At 40.7% G+C, this 7861-nt stretch overlaps 1 pseudogene; it reads right to left on the bottom strand.

Moving 5' to 3' along the window:
- Nucleotides 1-5295: 5295 nt before the first annotated feature.
- LOC103227149 (olfactory receptor-like protein OLF3) lies at nt 5296-6228 on the bottom strand (annotated as a pseudogene).
- Nucleotides 6229-7861: the final 1633 nt, after the last annotated feature.

The raw sequence follows: 7861 nt of genomic DNA, 5'->3' as shown, positions 1-7861 counted from the left end.
AATCTTCCAGTGACCATATCTGACAATACATTACAAATACCAAAGCAGCAAGATTACTTTTAAATTTTAAATTCATCTCAAGTTAGTTATTATTTTTCTTTTTAACACAACACTCAAAATACATGAATTCAGCAGAATTATTTTAAAAGTTAAGTTCTCTGAAGATTTCTGAAGACTAAAATGTAAGGCACATGTTAAAATCTCCATGACATGGTTAAAAGCTAAGACGAAAACAAAACCAACTTCCTTCCCTCATCCTTTACTGTCAACCACCCCCTCCTCAAAGCATATGGCATTTTAAACTTAAGCTATTGGTAAGGAGTGAAACAAAAATTCCGTCAATGAACGCCTGGTATGGTTTCCACACAAATGTCCATTATCTGCATTGAGCACCACTGGTAGATCCCAGGCCAGTAGAATATTTTCAGATATCTTGGGTAATGAACTGCTCCATTTACCTTTTAGCCGAATGGGTACAGGCTGGACTCTCCTCTTCTTTGGGGCCACCTTCTGTGCCTTTCTAGTTAGGGGAATTCCTCTGCATTAGTAACTTCTTCAGGCTTCTCAGCAAGATCTATGCTGCTCTTCTCCCTTTGCTTTCCTTTTCCTGCTTCTCCTCTGCTTTCTATTCTTTTACCAAAAGTTGATAATTGATACTTATCAGCAGTGAAGAGCTATACACCTGCAATAATTAAGATTATGCTGTGTGTCCACATGTCTATTTGTAATTTCCATACGTCACTGAGATAACCTGAAAGTGGTGGCCCCAGAAGGACACAGCAGCATCCCACAATGGTAACCAAACCCATAGTGCTGGAGAACCTCTGGGTCCAATGAGGTCCATCAGTGTTTCAAATAATATGGAATTGAGTCACCAAGGTAAATTCAAAGAATCCCACAGAGCCACAGAACTCAATATAGCTGGTGAATAAAGGTGCTAGCAAATGGCACATTCTGTTCACAAAAATGGAAGCAGCAAACAAATACTGAACTTGAGAACCTGAGACCTTATCCGCTTTCTGTTGGCTGCAAGTCCCATAGAAGGCCTTGCTGTGTATCAACAAAAGCCAGAAGGGAAAGAAGGAAGGCAGAGTGCTCCTGGAATGATACTGACTCTTGTTATAATTACTAAGAAACGCCAAAGGTGTAAAGAGTCCAGAAAAATGTGAGCACATTTCCAGAGAGATACAGCAAAAAATCTCTCTGAGTAAACAGGGATAAGTACAGGAATGTATTAATTGTTTGGAAGATTAATCATTTCCCTTCTTTGGGGTGTCCTCCAATAATATCCGTATTTGTATCACCTGTACCTTTCTTTGCATCTGATTTTTCAGCTTCCTGAAGGAATTCTTTAGACCTCTTTCCCTGCCTTCGTTGGCTTGGACGTTATTGGTCACATCAGGTCTCCAGATACACAGCAGTTTAGTAGGAAGCCCCCAAGAGTTAGGAAGCTTCCTCTCCGTTCATAGATACCAAAGAAAGCCTGATTGAGGGGGCCAGCATAGAGAGGCTGCCCGCCATGGCCAGTCTGATGGCCAGTGGTCACTTCATATAGAAATGCTTGCCAATCATGGTCAAAGCTAGGTTCAAGTTAAAGGAAAGCCCAAGACCTCCAATGATTCCAATACACAAGTAAAGTTCCTGCATAATGTTACAGAAAGAAGCCACAATCAACCACAGCCTGACAAGCAACACCAACAGTCATGACTGAACGACTGTCGCATTATTCACCAGGATACTGCTGATGAGACCTTCACCTTACATAACAGCCAGCATGACAGAGCACATCTGTGACACTTTGCTGGTGGTGGCATGGAATAGACCTTCCATCTCTTTGAATAAAACAGTAATATATTTGAGAAATGCTGAGAGAAATTGATGGAAATGAAAGCTTCCACTGAACTGCCCACCCCAACCTCCGTCTGAAGGGGTGTATCCAACTTAACTTCCAACTGCTGGTGGCATTTTAAGTGTAGGAAAATTCCGGCTTGTAGCACCAAGCATAGGAGTGAGGCAGTGGCAGGGGCTGGAGTTCTGCAGAGCCCGGAGTGAGGCTCGCAGGCTCCCATCCTTCTCTTGCTGCCTCATTGGGTGGTTGGAGCACTCACGTGGCCAGTTAGTCGAGTTGCAGCTTGCCGCTTTTTCTGGTTGAGCTGGAGTGGCTGCCTTCTCATTTGCAGGCTTTTAAAAAACTCAATTATCTACTTAAAAGGCTTTAGTTTGTTGCCTATCCTATCACAACTTTAATGCTTCCAAGCATTTTATTTTAAGCCATCCTAAGTTGTTTCTACAATTTTTTTTTGTTTGTTTGTTTTGTTTTGTTTTGTTTTTTTGAGACGGATTATTGCTGTGTCTCCCAGGCTGGAGTGCGATGGCGTAATATCATCTCACTGCAATCTCTGCCTCCAGGGTTCAAGTGATTCTCCTGCCTCAGCCTCCCAAGTAGCTGGAATTACAGGCATCTGCCACCACGCCCAGCTAATTGTTGTATTTTTTAGTGGAGATGGGGTTTCACCATGTTGGCCAGGCTCCTCTCAAACTCCTGACCTCAGTTGATCCACCCACCTCGGCCTCCCAAAGTGCTGGGATTATAGGCGTGAGCCATCGCGCCCGGCCTACATTTTTGTTAGAGTTTTTACAGTCATCATGAAGGGTATATGCATAATAATTTTATTGAATTTTTGCATATGTAAATATATATCTATCGCCTTTAAAAACAGGTGATGGCTTAACTAGGTATGCAATTTTTATTTAACAATATGTATGTTCAGGGTTCTATAGAAAGATGTTACTGTCCCTGTCACCTAATATTTCAAAGACCAATTCTAGCTGTCATAGGCTGAATTCCAACCTGGCCCCCAAGAGTCTCACTTCTTGGTGTACATGTCCTGTACAATACTCTCCCCTTCGATATGAGCATGACTTGTGACATATGATGGGATTTCACCCCTGTGATAATGTTACACTATATGGAAAAACAGAATTTGAAGATGTAATTAATCAGCTGAATTGGATTTACACAAAAGGGAGATTCTCCTGAGGGAGCCTGACCTAATCAGGTGAGAACTTCAAAAGTGTCCAGACTTTCTTATCCATCAGAGAGATTTGCCACAATAGAGATTCTCCTGTCATTCTTGACGAAGCAAGCTGCCATGTAGTGAGAGGGGTGGACCATGTGCTAAGGACTTGAGGGTGGCCTCCAGGAGTCACCAGCCAGCAACAAGCAAGGTAATGGGTACCTCAGTCACACACATGCAAGAAAACGAATTCTTCCAATGACTGGTGGGTTTGAGAGAGGACCCTGAGTCCCATATGAGATCACAACCCCAGCTGATACCTTGATTTGAGCCTTGTGAGACCCTGAGCTCAGAACCCAGCTATGCTTCTCACCAACAGGAATGTCAAGATAATAAATCTGTGTTCTTTTAGGCTTATAAATTTATTACAATTTGTTACACAGCACTAGAAAATTAATGGACTTGCTTAACATTTTTCTAAGTGACTTTTCTGTTTTGTTCTCTGAATCTTTATGATCCTTTCATTATACTTGAAATTCAGTCATTTTTACCAATGTATCTATAAATATTTTTACTTTTCTTTAATTTTCAGGTACATGGCAAGGCTCTTTCATCTAAACAAATTCTTCCTTTATTTAAATGATATTTTTATTAATTATAGTTAAAAGTAAAAAATATTTCTATTCAGTCTGTTCTTCAGAAATACCAATTATCCATATGTTGTTTCTTTCTTGTCTGTATCAGTTATCTTCTTGTGGATTCCAAACAACAGATTAGCTTTTCTATAGTATTAATTTTTGCTGTTTACTGCTTTAATGTCCTTTTAAAATCTGAAATAGTTTGTGTGTGTGTGTGTGTGTGGGGGGGGGGGGACTTTACTTGTAATCCTTAGCTGCTTTTGTATCTCATTCTGCTGTCCCATCACCTCATCTTTCATTGAGCCAATGTGTTTAATTTTCTTGCAAGTACTATGGTCAGAAATTATTAGATCCGTCAATATTTATTCTCCCCTTCTTTCTTAATATCAGAAGCTCTGATTGTGTTTTAGACACATGATTACTAACAATTACACTTATCACCTTTGAGTATGTACCTGGCCAAGTTTAACTTAACCAGCAAAATTTATACAACAATTTTTTGTGTGTGAGTTTTTAAAAAGGTCTCTAAAGGAAGTGGGTATGCTCCTTCTTCTCTTCTTTATTTTTATGTATTTATTTACATTTTGAGACAGGGTCTCACTCTGTCACCCAGGCTGGAGTACAGTGGCATGATCTCAGCTCACTGCAACCTCCGCCTCCTGGGTTCAAGCAATTCTCCCGCCTCAGCCTCCTGAGTAGCGGGGACTACAGGCGCGTGCACCACCAAGCCCGGCTAATTTTTGTATTTTTAGTAGAGACAGGGTTTCAGCATGTTGGCCAGGTTGGTCTCAAACTCCTGGCCTCAGTGATTTCCCCCACCTCGGCCTTCCAAAGTGCTGGGATTACAGGCATGAGCCACCCCACCTGGCCTCTTCTTTATTTTTGATGGACAGCATGTGAGTGTGTTGGCTGAAATTCAAGCCATTTATTGAACTATGAGGTAGAAATTACATGCCTGGAATAGTGCATTAGAAACAGAAGAAGCTTCAATTCCTATAACTTCAAGTTAGGCAGGCTTACGTTACCTAAATCTCAGTTAATGTCTGTGTTATTTAAACCATGATTTCTCAATATTTTCTGCCTCTCACAGTTTGACTCCGCTGAAATAAATGCATTAATAAGTGTTGCATAGCCTTATTGTTTGTTTCATGAGGAAATTATTCCCATCAATATCACATTAAAAGTGGCTTCCACTCTGGAAGCTAAGTACAATTTTCTTATCTAACAAAAAAGAAAACTAAGGCATATATTATTTAAATAACTTGCCAGAGAGGACAGGTAGTGAGAGACAGAACAAAGATCAGGAGTCAGGTCTGCTTGATGAAGGTGGGGACCATTCTTTTATGCACTGACAAACTGATAAAACCAAAAGTGGGCAGATGAAGCCCCCAAGTCTCTGGATATCTGAGAGAAGATGTCTACAAAGAAGCCATATTATTGAGCCCTGACATGTATATTTTCAGATATTGGTCTATATAAAAAAAAATCATTAAGCATTTGGAGGAACACTTTGTTCAAATGCAAGGATTTGGCCATCATAGTCTTCTTTTAGTGTAAGTGTGGGAGTCCCGTCTACAATGATCTTATCTCCTTTTTGATTTTGATAATAGATAACAAGAGGTTCTTAGAGTCTTGACCCTTTATCTGCATCTTTCTAAAACTTTCTGGAGAGCAGCCATAACTTCCTTATTCCTCAAGCTGTAGATAAAGGGGTTCAACATGGGTGACACCAGCCCATAGAAGAGAGCAATCATCTTCTCTTCCTCTGCCGAGGAGGCTGACTGTGGCTCCAGGTAGGTGAAGATGGTAACCCCAAAACACATGCAAACCACAATGAGGTGAGAGGCACAGGTCCCAAAGGCTTTGCTGCATCCCTAGGTAGAACGAATGCGCAAAATGGCAGCAACTATGTGAGCATAGGAGAATAGAACCAGGGAACAGGGAAGCAGGATCACCAGAAATCCAGAGATGGCCACCATGACTTTGTTGAAGGAGATGTCCACACAGGCTAGCTGTAGCACTGCTAAGGTGTCACAGCCAAAGAGATTAATAACATTGTGACACAGGGGAAGCTGGAAGGTGATAATTGTTTCCATCAGTGAATTTGAGAAGCCAGCCACCAGGCAGCCGGCCGCCAGCCCCAGGCACAGCCCTCCATGCATGATGAGCGTGTAGTGCAGTGGGTGGCACACGGCCATGTAACGGTCATAGGCCATGGCCCTCAGTGGGAAGAACTCAGACCCACACAGTGCCAGGGAAACATAGAGCTGCAGCACACAACTGTGGAAGGGGATGGACTTTCGGGCTGAGAGCAAGTGGACCAGCATTTGTGGAACAATACTGTTTGTATAACAAAAGTCCACAAATGACAGAACACTAAGGAATAAATATATGGGGGTATGAAGCCTGCCGTCCAGTCTGATCAGAAGAAGAATGAGGGTGTTTCCTACAATAGTCACCAAATACATGGCCAGGATCAGGGCAAAGAGGGAGACCTGAGTGCCCCAATCACTGGAAGTCCCCAGCAGAATGAACTCACTCACCCATGTCTGGTTTTTATTTTCCTGACCCATGAGCTTCCAAGTGCCACATTAAAGATGTAGAAATAACCAGTCATGGAAATGAAGAATTGGAAGGTGATTCATAGGGCATATGGAGAGCCCACCCATCTGAACATAAACTCCCCCTAGAGTGTCTCAGCCAAATCACCACCCAAACTCTGCTTGAACAATGCATCCAGGCATGAGGACCACAGTGGGACCCAGCTGTGCAGGGAAATCAAGGAAAATAGAAGTTACCTTCTTAAAATTCAGGTTATTGGAGTATAATTTTGTCTCCCAAACATCTGCTCTCTTAAATAGGGGAAGGAAATCAATGCCATATTTAGGCTTAAAGTCTTATTCACTTTAGTAGTTGTTACAGAAGAAATGAGAAAGATTTTTATCCACACGAAATATATGTCTGAGTTCTGACTGCTCTTCACTACCATCTAACTTCTTTTTGTTTACTGGGTTTTTCCTCTGGACCTCTCAGACACAACTCTACTCACCCCTCCTCAGTGGAATGCATCCATGAGACCTTGAACATTTTAAATAGTCTTTGTAGATATTTTATAACTAAACAGCTTTGAGTTTGTTTTCTGTAATTTGCCCTTTTACTTTTAGAGTGTCAAGTGGAAACACTTCCTCCCCACCTATCTCATGCAAGAGGCCCAGTAAGCCAAGACCAACCCAAGGTAACCAACTTCTAGGGATCAGGTGTTGCATGAAGAAAAGATATACATAACTGCTAAAATTAATCTCTTATCCCCCAAAAGGTGAAGTTAATGAAGTAGTTAGTGACATCAGATTATTACTTAATATTGATGTTTTCTCAGGGATAGTAGAGTTTATTCATTTCTTGTAGAAAATGGATCAATTCTCACCAGTGAAGATAGAAAGATAGAAGATAAGGCTTTAATTCTAGAACATAGTGACATAGGTAGTAGTGTTTTTTTTTTTGAACTACTTTATTGAGCTTCTGCACAGCAAAGGAAACAATCAACAAAATGAAAAGGCAACCTACAGAATGGGATAAAGTATTTCAGATCATGTGTCTGGTAAGGGATTAATATCCAAAATATACAGGAAATTCCTACAGGTCAATAGTCCAAAAAAGGTTAAAAGTGGGCAAAAGAACTGAATAGATATTTTCCCAAGGAAGACATACAAATGGTCAACAGGTATATGAAAAAGTGTTCAGCATCACTAATTATCAGAGAAATGCAAAGAAAAGTCACAAGAAGAGATCACTTCACATTAGCAGTAGTTTTTTGAACACCAAAATAAAACTTTTTAAATATTTGCTTAGTTACTGAAGGAAGTGATTCGTGACCAGGGAATTTAGACAGAGCGTGAGGTCTTGGAGAGAAGCTTGCAAAAGTACATAAAGGATTTACACCAAAAATTGGTTGGTATTCCAATGGCTCTACCCTAGTCATGATGTAACTATAAGGGACAGCACACTACAGTTGAATTTATTGAAAGATTCTAGTCTCAGCCTAAAAACTATTGAAATGACTGTTAGAGATCACATGACTTATAATACAGGTGGTAGGGGTACTTTGAAGTTCATTATTATGCAGACTGCAATATTCAGATGGTTGCTCATAAAATATTCACAATTTAGTACTTTTTTAATAGGGTCCAAGACACTAAGGAATTTGCT

Source organism: Chlorocebus sabaeus, chromosome 21 (genome assembly GCF_047675955.1).
Source record: "Chlorocebus sabaeus isolate Y175 chromosome 21, mChlSab1.0.hap1, whole genome shotgun sequence".
Classification (NCBI taxonomy): Eukaryota; Metazoa; Chordata; class Mammalia; order Primates; family Cercopithecidae; genus Chlorocebus; species Chlorocebus sabaeus.
Note: the sequence above shows the minus strand (reverse complement) of the source record. Positions and strands in the feature narration are given on the sequence as shown.